We start from the raw sequence: 13634 nt of genomic DNA, 5'->3' as shown, positions 1-13634 counted from the left end.
CAAACAATATAAGTAATAATTATAAAAACAAATTAACTATTAATTAACTTTATTTGATCTATCTAATACTGAGTACATCTCCTTATATTTTTTGTTGCCTATCAGACAGGGGTATCTCTTATATCTAAACAGGAACGAAAATGGCTGTTCATTTGACAGATTTTGTCAGAGCTCGTGAAAATAGTGAAATATTTAAGTTACAAGTGATTGGATTATGCTTATTTATGTAGAGTAGAGGTAAGTCCTGTGGTTTGTTATTTATACTTTGCAAAGATTTGATGCGAGAGAAAGCATGATTTATTGGCGATAGCCAAATATGAAATTTTCTTTGCTGGAAACTACGTAGAAGCCTTGCAGACTATTTATGGGGCCACTGGAAACTGCTTTGGAACTGCTTTATACTGCTGGTAGCGGAAAATTTTCATGGGATGGCAAAATAACTTTCTCTGGACTCTGACAAACTGTAGATTTAACTGGTGAGTGTTTAATTTTCTTTCTTGGACTGTTTTTTCTTGCTTTATTTTTAATTTTTCGGGAGCTGCCTCTCCACGCTGTACATGTTGCAAAACCCAAGCTGTAACTAATCAATAATTTTTTTGTTCTTCTCATCCTTCCTGAATATTCTGTTACTAGCTTTGCTTAAGGTCCATACACAGAATTTTTCAGTCTTCGGATGTCCTTTTCAATCACTTTTTCACAACACTACTTATAACTAACACATTTTTAACAAATGTCCTTTATTATTATTGAAATATCTTCTTCAAGTTTACTCGTCTTCCAACGATATGTATACCAGATTAATCTATAGATTTTAAACTTTCATTCGATATAAGTCACTCTAGGTTTAGATTCATTTTTCTGTATGTACTGAGTACTAACAAGTGTCGACGTCATGCATTTTATGAAAATTTATTCTGTACTTGAGAATAAAATTAAAAGATTATTATTTTTATACTATGTAATATCATTGATCATTACTAGTTTTATATCCAGGATATCCATATTAACAATTTTATACAAATTTGGTGTTGCTATAATAATAATTAAAATTTTTATACGACTTTAAGTTGTGTCGGGCAATATTTTCATACGAGTTTCTACATGAACATTCAAATTCGTTACAATATGTATATTTATACATATTTGGATATAATAGTTTGATAGGTCTATCCATGAGCGTAGCCAGGACTTTTCCTAGGGTGAGCCAATTTATTGAATAAAGGGTATGGTATGTGAAGTCATGGTTTCAGAAATGGCAAGAATACATGGTTAAACGGAAGAATTTAATGCAAAAGCCTTCCTACCCAATGACCAAAGGCAAATAACTAAAAGCCTAAAGTGATTCAATTTAACAGTTTTACACTAAACGCCTCAATTATATAAACAAATAAATAATATTCTTATTTTTGTTTAAATTTATATATTATTTATAACTATACAGAACGAAGGATTACGCCCCTCTAACAATAAGGGAGATATAGACAAAAACGTCTGCGATAAGATCAATGTGTTAGGAACATATTATTGTTATCGTATCCTTTTGGCCATATCTTCATTATTATCAGAGATAGATCCATCAGTGTAATACTAATTCACTTGCTATTTTAAGTTTTGTTTTGAAATCAAGGAGATTTTCAACAATGGCCTATGTATTTTTTTATCTCTTAATACGAAACCAACAAGGTAAAGAACGTGGAATAAACGACCATATACAAAAATATTCATAGAATTTTACTTTTCATACATATAAAAAAATACACCGTGTGAAAAAATTATTTTTTATTTTATAAACTGGAATTTTATATAAAAAAGGAAATGTGCGCAGTCATTCCTTAACACAATAGGTACATAAAATTGTAGTCTCCTACATTCTTGGATAGACTTCAACATTCCACAGATATCTAAGCTTCCTCAAAGTGTCGATTTCATTCAATAAAGAAATAAGTCAAAGGCAGTATTGACTAGATACTTGTTTATTCTAAACGCTCTTTTTGTGCCATCAGAGGTATACCTTTTTCTGACATGACATCCTTAGGTTTGACTCCATTCAGAATCTTTTGGATCTCATCCAGAGTTTTGCCTTTAGTTTCAGGCACATACAACGCTGTAAAAATGGCTAACAGAAATCCAAATACTGAAAACATATAGAAAGGAATGTGCATTCCATAGGGATCCGCCAGCCACTGATACACCTGCAGGCTGACTATACCCCAGATCACGAACATAGCGTCGGCCACCGTCATCCCGATCGCCTTAACGTTAGTGGCGAAAATCTCAGCTGTGACGACGATTGGCACAAGACCCAGCCCAGCTTTGTAACATATGGCGTACGCCATCACTGTAACAATTGGTATCCAGCTGAATTTGTCCGTGTTATAACCTACAAACTTCGCATTAAAATAGATTGCTATTATCAGAAGACATTCCAGTCAGAATGGATGAAGTCACCAAGATAATTCTCCTGCCATATTTGTCCACTTGAAAGGAAGCTATTGTTGCTGCAGTCAGCATTATCAAAGAAAATATTATGGCAGTAAGAGATTCTGATAAGTATACAGATCCGGCTTCTTTTAATATAAGATGCAAGTTCATCAAGACCACGTTCATGGCACACAGTTTTTGACCCCCTGCCAAAGCAGACATTATTATTAAAGCTTTCCGGTTGCCGCCGGAAAGCAAGTCTCTTATCTTTCCTTTTTCAGACTTTTGTCTTTCAATAGCTTCTTCTATCGCTTTCAACTCTTCTTCTACTGGCACGCCAGGTCTGAAGTACTCCAACGACTTCTTTGCTTTTTCTGGTTGGCCTTTCCATAGTAAGTAGTAAGGTGATTCAGGTACAGAGGAAAATACTGCTAGTTCCGTTAAGACTATACCTGCTCCAATAATCGCTGAGGTGTAATAAGGAAAGTATGGACCTACAATGTACACCACTAAACATCCAAGTAACAGCATAAGGTAGATTATGCTCGACAGGAAACCTCTGATCTTCTGATCTGCTATTTCTGCTACGTACATAGGTGCAGCCACGAAAGCCATGTTGCTGGCCATTCCAGCTATGAATCGGGCTATGCATATAAATAGTATTCTATCTGCGAACGCAACTATGATCCAAGTGAACAACTCGACGACTGACGCGAGTAGGAGAGACTTCTTTCTTCCTATCTTTTGGGTGAAGAAGATTGTTGTCGGTAGACCACAAGGAGCTCCAAGTAGTAAAGCTGGTTCCAGCCACTCAGCTTCGTGTTTGGTGGTCTTGATATGACTGTCTTCACTAATTAAGTACGGGATCATGGGAGCTGTCCATCCAATCACCATGCCATCTGATATCGCGAAGAGTGTACCTAAAAATACTGGATATCAATCTAAAATCGTGTATGGTATGGAAAACTGAACTGCTATACATATAGACTGAAGCAAAATTTTCAAATATTTCTTACAAACTTAAAATCGAATTCGAATATCTATATAGTGTGTCCAAGATAAAGATGGGATAACATTGGGATCTAGGAAACGGTAAGAGATGCAGGGTGACGCAAATTAGGAAAAAAATTCCGGGTAGTTCCGAATATATCCGGAAAAACCCGAAACTGCAAAATCGTTTTATTTTTTCCTGGCTTTATTTGAAAACGAATTTTAAAATAAATTGCATATTTACAGTGCCACTTTTTTCGCTCTATCCAATGGCGTCAACATTTTTGCAATCCGACGTTTCGTCTTCGAGCGCCATCATCAGGTTAATTTTTTTAAATACGTCGCTGCTATTTTTATGGCAAAATTTAGAGTCATTTCTAATTCTGAATTAGATGATATTAATATTGTAAAAGGTTTATTGACAATATTGATTACTACTGTTTATTTATTTGAATATCGCCACAAAGTTTCCGATGTATATTATTTATGACTTAAACAATGTGAATTGGCTTCTAATGTTATTTTAAAATGACTCATACTTAAATGCTGAAAAGCATTTGGAGTCGACTAACCAAAAAAAAATTATCATGCAACAACAAAATAATTGTACAGGGTGTTTATTAAACGTACGGCAAAAATCCAAGGGGTTATTCCCCGGACTATTCTAAGAATATTTTGTCCTTTGATGATTTTTGAAAAGCCGGTTTGTTTCTAGGATACAGGACGAGAAAAAATTTCTACAAGACTAATTTTGATATTTTTGAAATTATTAATGTAATCGAAATAAAAGTATGGTATACTACATTGGATTGACCTAATATAAATTTTTAAAAAGGAGGCATGTGCCTGCACTGAAAAGATACCAATTTGAACGAGGATTTCATTTGAATACGTCTCGTGATTGATCATTTTGTACGTGTCGAATTTGTTGCGACTAATTGACGTTTAATTGTTTGACGTGTATTTTTTGTCTTTAACAGTTAAACTTCTGTTAGTATCACAAATCGCTAAACGAACGCCGAGATGACTGATATAGACTTGCTGATGGCAGTTCATTAAAAGCTAGGCGGTTGTACATTGAACGATTTCCTGGCTCTAATGTTCCTAATAGAAAAATCTTCCAAAGTATTTATCAACGTCTTCATGAAATAGGCACATTGATACGAAGTGGAGGACCAGGAAGGCCAATGACAGTAAGAACGGTAGAAGGGGAAAATAATGTGTTTTGCACGGTAAAGGTAGGTACTTACTTCTACTCGAAAAATTGCAAATACTTTCAATGTAACTGTTTGGAATATTCTTATGGACTACTTATGGTACTACACGGTCGATAGCCGCACGGTTTAAGGCGTCAGTACTTAAATCGATGTGTCAATCTGCCCGGGTTTCGAATCCCGAGGCCGGTAGACCGTAGATTAGCTATGCTTGTACGGAGGATTGGCGCCCTCTGTGCAATGTGAGAGATTGACAGCGGTTGGCATTTGACCACCCTCCTAATTAATGAGGTTTTCCAGGTTTCCCTCATTCCTGCACTGAATGGTGGTTAGGGCCTACCAACATAAGTCGTTCCTGGGCGCAAATGCGGCCTGCGTAATAATAATATGCCGCCTCCTCTCCCGCACAAGTCTCCGACTTCTGGGCTAACTCTCGTAGTTAGAATGAGGAGTAGAGATATTATTATTATTATTACTATTATTATTATAATACTTGTTGTATGTGGTATGGGTATACCACATATAACGCGTTCAGACACTTCTTCCTGCCGATTTTCCTCCACATATTGCATTCTGTCAATGGCTTTTGCACACATTGGTACAAATCCTTCAACTACTAACGTTGATTCTTTTTACCGATGAAGCGAATTTCTGAAGAAATGCAATAAGAAATTTTCAGAACAACCATGTGTGGGCTGAAGAAAATCCACATGAGGTACTTGAAGATTATTTTCAACATCATTACTCGTTGAACGTTTGTGTTGGAATTGTGACTAGCTAATTGGACCGGTTTTCTACCAAAAAAACTCAGTTTCCGGAGGATTTACCATTGGCAACAAGAAATGCAATGTGGTTTATGTACGATGGTGCACCAGCGCATTTTAGTGTGGTTGCTCGTGAGTTTTTAACAGTAACATACGGAGTCGCTAGATTGGTCAAGGTGGACCTCACTTTAGGCCTACTCAATCTCCGGACTTAAACGCTTTGAATTATTTGCTGTGGGGCCATCTAAAGTCATTATTTTACACTATTCCAGTGGCAAATGTGGACGATTTAAGAAATCGGATAATTGCTGGGTGTAACTCAATAAAAAACGACAAAGGTTTATTTGAAAGAGTTCGGCAGTCAATGAGGAGAAGACTGGATTCTTGTATCCTGGCTGGAGGTAGTTCTTGTAGATTAAGAAGCTTTACATGTAATTTTCAGTAATAAAATGTTATTGTCGAAAATATTTCTCGCCCTATATCTTCGCAACGAAGCGACTTTTCATCAAAGGACAAAATATTCTCAGAACAGTCCAGGGAATAACCCCTTGAATTTTTATGTTTAATAAACACCTTGTATAGACGAAATTCTTGTATACTAAAACACCAAATGAATTTTGCATTGGTTTAAAAATGATTACATGTAAACAATTTATTATTTTTTTAATTTCTGTTTACCTTAAGTAACTAACTACATTGCGTCAATCCTACGACAGCATTAATGACAAAAAATAAACAATTAAGGACTATAAGGATTAAACTATTTTATACAGGCTGTCTACTATAAGAGGGCCACTCCTATGAATCTCGCTTAATATATCTCGCGTGTCAAAAATTTTTATATGTTTTTAGTAGCATTTTTTGAGGCCTTTATGCTCGTAAAAATAAATTTAAAATTCGTAGCCAACTTTGTGAGTAATGATGAAAAAAACGGAAATGTACCGAAAGTTTAAGGTCGTCTATATTTAAGAAATAGAGAAAACTTATTTTAATAACATTTCATGGCAAAATTTATATCTTTCACCTAGTGTAAACAGATTTTTAAAATACCGTATGAAATAATTGCTTGTTTTTTCCTCTTTCATGCGATATAATACATGTTACCTGTATCTTTTATATTTATTACATTTTTTACAATTTTGGTATAAAAAATGTAAACATTATCGTGTTAACGTAGAAACTGTTGTAGACACGGCAACGCAATTTCAAATCCTATTCAAGCACTTGCAGAATTTAGAAAACTTTCTCTAATAAAATCAGCTGTTGTTAATAAAATAGGTAATGTTAACAGAATTTTAAATTATGTAAATGGGAAAATGAGCAAAATAGTCAGTGTACTACAATTTAGAGAATGATAGTGTAAGAAGCATATTACGAAAAATGGTTTCAAATGTTATAAAGTGAAAAAAGTGAATCTCTTGAGCTTGAGAGAGGAAGATAAACTGAGAAGATTAGGGTTATGTAAGTGGTAAAAAGAAAGAAAGAGGGACGATCCTTTCATATGCAGAATTCTTTGGTCAAATGTGTTTAATTTTTGTAATGGATTTTCTGATATTAACATTTATTTCAAATGGACTAATGGTAATTTACATTGGCACGGAGAAACTGCATTTCAACAGAAGTTTTCAGTAAACGTTTAGGTTAGAATTATTGATACCAAAATCATAGGACCTTACTTCTATGATGGTAAACTGATGGGTGCCAGATGTTGCAGATTATTAGCTTAAAAGAAGTACCTACATTATATTCATTAAATTTTTTGTTGTTAAATCAGTCCGCAAGCCATTGACGCCGCCGTCAGTCAGCCACGAGAGCTGCCTAACTGTCGGTTTAGTCGCCGATTTCCCTGTAATCGAACGATTTCTTTTACGATTTATTTTTAGTTGTCTTTTGATGTATAGTTGTGTCTATTTATGTCGAGCGTAATTAGTGCTAAGAAACAGCAAACAAATTTACCGGTAATAGCTATAAAATTATTAACATATAAAAACTATTCAAATGAAAACAAAAAACAGATATATTTTTTGGAATAGAAAAGAATATTATTAAAGTAAAAAAAATAAAAATACCTATTTAAGCTGCTCCCTTCGTTTAAATGTTTTTTTTATAAAATTAATAAAAAAAAGCAAGGAGTAATAAATTATGAACTTACTCAGATCAGCAACACAGTTTTATCGGTAGTAAATGACCCCGCAAGTTCCTTATGGAAAATGGCTTCCAGCCGATAGTTCTGAAAATTTGGATTTGAATAGTTCTCGAAGCTTAAATAAAAAGTTGTCATAGGCACTAAGCTGAGAAAATTATATTTTTCGAAATATAGTCGCCGAAAGGTAGTACCGCGAGGTATAAATTGAAGAAGACTCATCGTATAGTCAAATGATGAGAAGCCGTGCAATCTGTCCGAAACACATATTTCTTAGATTGTCGGTGTTACTGAATCCGAATCAGCCATCCATTCTGGTATACAGATGCTATACAGGGTATACAGTATACAGAAGGTGCTTAGGGAAAATGATGATGAATTTCAGTTGGATGAACATATAGATGAACCATGACTTCTAAGAGTACGAATTTTCTCAAGATTCCGAAATGTTGCAAGACATCAAATATTCATTAGTTATGTCAACGTGGATGAAGACTTAGATAATTATGGTGATGATCAAGATAATGGTCCAATCCTAGCATATTATTGCACGTGTTACTCAGGGGCGAGAGTAGTATGAACTTGTGCTCATGTGGCCAGTGTTTTTTTGGTTTCTAGGCTATGCCCGCCATCAACCACATGTGAAGTACCCAGATGATTTGCTATTAAATACTACAATTAATGCAAATAATTAATTGATAATTGCATTACTTAATTATAATTTATGTTATACCTTTTATTTCAGACAATATTATTTCTTATTTGAAAATGATTCAATTCGTTACGATGTATAGTAAAGTCAAAAACATATGTATTCATCAACGATGTTTGATAGGTGTGTAGTACAACATTAGTAAATCATGTAGGTACTTTAGTTTTAAAAAAGTTTTTACTTATCGATTTTTTAACCTACCCAATTAATTAGTAAACTCCAAAACCAGGTTGGCCATGGAACATCTTACAACATGTTATCCTCTTAAGTCTTCTCACTGTATATTTTGCAAATGCGTAATACAATATAATAAAAATTATCCTAAAGCTGTAATAAAATATTACTTAATATTATTATAATACGATTACATATGTTTGGGATAGATTACATTTACAATGATCTTACAATGACCTTCATTTGATCTTGATGTGACCTTGAAACTTATCCGCACAGCCGAATGGATGGCAGATTCGGATTGAGTGACCCCGATAACATGTGTTTGGCACAGATTGCACGGCTTCTTTTCATTTGACCTTACAAGCTAAGAGTCTTCTTTAAATTATACCGCACGGTGCTATAACTCCTAGCTTTCATCGACTATATCTCGGAAAATATAATTTTCTCAGCTTAGTGCCTATGATAACTTTTTATCTACGCTTCGAGAACTATTCAAATCCAAAGTTTCACAACTATTGGCTGAAAGCCATTTTCCATAAGGTACCTGCGGGGTCCTTTGCCCAACAACATAAATACAACCCCGAGTGAAAATTTTCATGTTAGACCAGCTTGGAAGTATATTATTTAATTATGTAAATATTTCATCAGTAGATGTCGAACGGTCGTTCTCTTCAGATTAAGGTATTTTATCATCGCCGCGAATCGAATCTATCTATCGAATCGATCTATAACGGATCCCATCGAGATTGTGGAACCGATGGTAAAGATGCGTAAAACAATTTTTATACGACTGCCTTGCAGAAGGGGGTTTTGCGCACGGAAAACACGCTCTGAAAACGGTATTTTGCACACGCCGTGTGCTAAACATTTTGCACACGGTTATGTCATCTTTGCACACGCGTCTCCAGATTGTGATTTTTGTTTGATGTTGTCACCCAAATTATGCAATGTTTCAAGTTGGCTGAGTTTCATAGCAACCGTCACGGCTCCTTTATTTTGTTGATTAGATACTTCAAAAATTGTTGAATTCCCGAAGTTTGGGTGTGAAAATGTGTGATTCTGAAGAGATTTTACAGAAAGCAAGCGAAATATGTTCGGAACTGCTGCCCACAAAATCCAGAAGCAGGTATGAAGCTGAGTTAAGCCGATTTATGGACTGGCGACTAGCCAAAAATGTCCAAACTTTCTCAGAAAACGCAGTAATGGTGTATTTTGAAGAACTATCTAAGAAATATAAATCTTCGACGTTGTGGACGATTTTTTCGATGCTCAAGTCAACGTTAAGTGCCAATCACAACATAGATCTTGGAAGCTATAAAAAGTTGCAAGCGCTAATCAAACGAAAATCCGAAAACTACGTCCCAAAGAAGTCCCAAATCCTCACAGAAGATGATTTTTGCCGGTTTTTGACGAAAGCATCAGACGACAAATATTTACTTATCAAGGCGGTGGTGGCAGTTGGACTATCTGGGGCATGTCGAAGGGAGGAATTATGTTATCTCAAAATAGAAGACACCAAAGATTTCGGCAGTGCTATGCTGATTAAACTGAAGAATACAAAAACAAAGGTACCAAGGTGTTTTACAATTACAGGAAACCTTTACACTATCTTAAAAAAGTACTGTGCTCTTCGTCCTCCTAATCTGAAGACAGGCAGGTTTTTTTTAAACTATCAAAACGGAAAATGTTCAAGCCAAAACGTTGGCATCAACAAAATTGGAAACATGGCTAGGGAAATCGCCAAGTTTTTGATGCTAGAGAATCCAGAAAGTTACACGGGACATTGTTTTCGGCGTTCATCGGCCACAATTTTAGTCAATTCTGGCTCAAATCTGCTTGCCCTCAAACGCCATGGAGGGTGGAAATCCAGTACAGTTGCCGAAGGCTACGTTGATGACTGTTTGAGAAATAAAATGGAAGTTTCGAAAAAGATAGAGTCTTCAGTGTCTTCTGCTGCCACAGAACCAGAACAACGATCGTCTACTGGAATACAACAAGAAAACAACGACCGCACGCTGAAAAACTGCACTAAAAACACGACACCAAAAATATTCTCTATTACCGAAAACAAGGTGCACAATAATACTGCTTTTCCCAGCGTAACCTTGAAGGAATGTTCAAATGTTACCATAAATATTAAATATTAGTTTATTTTGTTAATGCGTTAGCAATTTTCTTAATAAAAACGAGTTAAATTAAAAGTTGTATTTAATTTATTTTGTTAATGTGTTGGCAATTTTAGTAATAAAAACGATTTAAATTAAAAGTATCGTAAAAAACTCGTTTGAAAACCTCTTTGCACACCCGCTCGACTTGTGGACCTCGCCTTCGGCTCGGCCCACCAATATGTCTCGCTCGTGTGCAAAGAGTCGTTTTCAAACCTTCTTGTTTAATATACTATTACGTGTTTCACAATGATACAATGACATAAATCTTATAATAATTCTTCACTTTATTTTATGTGATGATCCACGCGTCTTTGGTGCGTGGCCAATTATGACAGATCTAGTTACGAGTGAGTCTTTAAGTTAATGTTAAAAATGTTATGTAATAGACGCCGACCTCGATTTTATCATATCATAATGACGAATTTGCCAACGTAAATTTTTATGAATAGTGACAAAACAGTTGTTTCTTACCGAATACCGCCGCAAACAGCTGAGTAAGCGTTCCCTTGAATATATGCGAAATGCCATTTTCTTCTCCCATGTCTAATAATTTTGATTATGATCATTGAAACAATCGTTAACAACTAAATTATTTTATATGAACTGTCGTTACAGATATTACTGCTTCATCATTATATTTACAAATAACAACGCACCACGTGTACTACTTGGCGATAAAAAGCATGACTTTCCTTTTTCTCCGTAACCTTTGACAGTCCTCTTATAATTGTTTTACTAACATCACTGGCAGGATGTTCATGGAATTTTGGTAATTGGTAATTGGTGACAGGGAATACAAAAAATATCTAGGTATATAATTTTTCTTGTACAATAAATTAAAATAAAAATCGCTATAGCATCTGATCACAAAGATATCTCTTTTAAATCCAGTGCTAATACTTATAGCCCGGGAGGCAGCGACACTATTGATGTAATTATTCCTACAAAGCTGATTTTTTTCTCATTTTGTTGTTTTGATATCGCAAGTAAACGGTACGGCAGTCTACCGCGCCGATGTGGGGGCAAACATTAGTACTTAACAATGTTTGAAACATGTAAATAAATAATACATAAATGTCTTATGTCAAGTGTGAAACTTTATAGAGTGATCAATTATACCTAAAAATACAGCATAATGATAGTCTACCGCAGCGGAAGCGGGGCCACTAAGGGTCTACCACTCACGGTAGGTGTTAAAAAAATTAACTTTTTTGACTTATTGCTACAAGGCTATTTTTTTTTCTCAAATACTTTAGTTTATAAGAGAACCAAAGAAAACAGTCTACCAATTATCTGAGGGTGTAAAGCCTTGATAGACGCAATGGAATGCACGATCTCCCGAGCGCAGTCGTTACACCAATCCGCTGTAAGTCGCTCTGAATAATAACTCATACCGGGCTTAAATTAAAATTACAAAGTTGCTTTCCTGTCTATAGGTAGTTTACAATAATTATTGTCAATAAACGTCTTCTATCTTCGATACAAGGTGGCTAAAGCTTCGGTAGACGTGGCTAAAGTTTTTGCGCGAGAACTTTATTGAAAGGACTGCTGCTTTCAAACTATTGCAATATTAAGGAGATACAATATTTATTATAAATAGCTGCAATACATTCATTTCATAATTATTTATTATTCAATATTATTGTTTATAGAATGTATTGTTATGTTTTTTAAAATTTAATAACAAAATAATTTCTATGATTTTATTGGCTATTCAAAAGGTGAGTCAATATCCTTGGCTGAATATATGACCTCGGATGGAGCGGGGTCGAGCGAGATTATAGCTCTTTACCCACTTCTTCGCTGTAGGCCCGGACACCTCGTAGATATAGGCCCTTCCTTCCTTTCTTAGAAAGCACTGTGTTAAGATGGCTATTAAGCCAACGGGGGAGGGGAGAGGGGCAAGGAAAGTAGGGAGGAGATGTGTGTGTGTATATGTCGTCGTTTTTGGTTCTTGATCCTGGCGGTCCTGAAGCAGACAGAATAATTTCGACTCACCCTGCGTCCAGAAGTTGATGTCTAGGCCGCCTCTGTGGATCAACGGGTTGCTGTGTCTGATCACTTTCAGGGCATTCAAAAGATTTTATACCTGCTCCCTAAATATGTTTGTCTCGGCTCCGGCCTTTCCGGGGTATCATCCCTTCTTGATCTTTTGAATTTAGTCTATAGTATTTTTAATTTTAAACTAGTATATGTTCCAGTATTTCTTTGTTATTTTATTATCGAAAATCATGAAAATTCTGCCACAATCCTGATCGTGAAAAATTAACAAAACAAAAGTTAACTTGACAGTTGTCATTTGACCTCTTTTTAAATTTCCTTGGCGTTCCGTTCTTCTATCTATGATTGTTCTATATTCCTTTTCGTTGTGTCACCAGATTTCCTTACTTTTATATCGGTTTCAAGGTTAGTCGTTTTATCGGTTAAATCTAAATCCTTAAAATAAACGCAAACCAAACTACCATTAGTGAATTGTACAAAAACACAGAATGTTATCTATTTGTTTTTTCATAGATGTTGCTGTTTCATAGTTTTTGTTATTTCTTAGTACTTTGTAGTATTTTCCGAACACTTCAAGTTACATAACTCCACTTTCAAGTTTTTTCCAATTTTATTGTAAATTACCAGGTTTCAGCATATTCTGTTTTTTTTTGTACCAACTAGTATTTACTGCTAATCCAAAGTGTGGCTTTGGTAAGCGTCATGGATATAAATTATAAGTTAAATAAATTTAATTATCCAGCGTTAAAAAAGAAAAAAAAAATTATTTTCAATTTTTACTAATTTTATAATAGCAAAAATCTCGCTCGCTAACGCTCGCTCGTTATTACTAATATCGTACGTTTTAATAATGGTGCAAGCTCAAAAAACAGCTTTGTAGATTTTAATTTAATCCCTACATGACTAATTGATAATTAATCAGAGCGATTTACAGCGCAGCGACTGCCCTCGGGAGATCCTGCATTCCATTCCGTCTGTCAAGGCTTTACACCCCTTAGATGATCGGTAGACTGTTTTTTTTTTGGTTCTCTTATAAACTAAAGT

At 35.1% G+C, this 13634-nt stretch overlaps 1 pseudogene; it reads right to left on the bottom strand.

The window, feature by feature from the left end:
* Nucleotides 1-1797: 1797 nt before the first annotated feature.
* On the bottom strand, nt 1798-11159 carry LOC111691719 (annotated as a pseudogene).
* Nucleotides 11160-13634: the final 2475 nt, after the last annotated feature.

Source organism: Anoplophora glabripennis, unplaced genomic scaffold (assembly GCF_000390285.2).
Source record: "Anoplophora glabripennis isolate ALB-LARVAE unplaced genomic scaffold, Agla_2.0 scaffold44, whole genome shotgun sequence".
NCBI classification, from domain to species: domain Eukaryota; kingdom Metazoa; phylum Arthropoda; class Insecta; order Coleoptera; family Cerambycidae; genus Anoplophora; species Anoplophora glabripennis.
Note: the sequence above shows the minus strand (reverse complement) of the source record. Positions and strands in the feature narration are given on the sequence as shown.